The sequence below is a fragment of the Arachis duranensis genome, chromosome 1 (assembly GCF_000817695.3).
Source record: "Arachis duranensis cultivar V14167 chromosome 1, aradu.V14167.gnm2.J7QH, whole genome shotgun sequence".
NCBI classification, from domain to species: Eukaryota; Viridiplantae; Streptophyta; class Magnoliopsida; order Fabales; family Fabaceae; genus Arachis; species Arachis duranensis.
Genome location: NC_029772.3, coordinates 103,441,412 through 103,442,537, shown reverse-complemented (window position 1 = coordinate 103,442,537; position 1,126 = coordinate 103,441,412).

Sequence of the window (1,126 nt, the reverse complement as noted above, 5' to 3'; positions counted from 1 at the left end):
ATTTATTTATATAAAAAAATATATTTAATTTATACACATTACAAAATAATTTTTGGTTGAATTATTTATTTTTATTTATAAAATTTAAAATGCTAACTACATTACAAAATTAGATATTGTAATACTAGCGGTTAAATAGTTGTTGTATTATTATTATATATGAAATTATTAATTATTTTTTTGAATCTTAATATTTTTAATAATGAATTATTTTTGGATTTATAAATTTTAATAATATTATTGTAAATAAAATAGTAGCTACATTAATTTTAATTATTTTAATTAATTAATTAAGTGAGATCACAACAAAGATTAAAATTAGTTCCTCCTAATGGAGAAGAGAGATACTTTGAATTTCTATTTACTGTTTATGACGCAAAAACTGATATGGAGTTACTTTTTATGACAGGTAGACCATAAATAGAAATTGAGATGAGTTCTCTACTGGAGATGGTCTAAGAACAACTCTAATGGATAAGATCTTGAGGCCCTATTTCTGTCAAAAGCAGAAAGACACCGTTGAAGAGGAGAAGGAATGAGTTCCCGCACGGGTCTCAAGGTAAGAGAGTCCCTCTAAATAAGGACTCAAATTAACCAATAATAACTTGTCACTTGGCAAGTTATTATAAAAAAAATATAAAATTTGAAATAATTAAATAATTATATTAAATAATTAAATAATAATTAAGTTAATAATAATTATAATAAATAATTATATCAAAAATTTTTATTTTTAAAATTTAAAATTCTAATGATATTATTAAAATTAGCAATTGTAAATACAAAATTATAAATTAGTATAATTTCGAATTATATATTATGTATTATTGTTATATATGAATTTATTTAATATTAATATCTTTTAATAGTGAGTTATTTTTAAATTTATAAATTTAAATAATATTATTAAAAAAATCAATTATATTAATTTTAAATATTTTAATTAATTAATTAAGTGAGATTATAATAAAGACTAAAATTAATTCTTTCTAATACAGAAGAGAAAGAGTTGAATGTGACTACAAAAAAAGGGTTTTGTTTGTGAAAAAAGTAAAATAGGTGATAAAATAGAATAGTTTGGTGAAATTAAATTAGAATTGAAATAAATAAAATTGGAGGTGCTTAT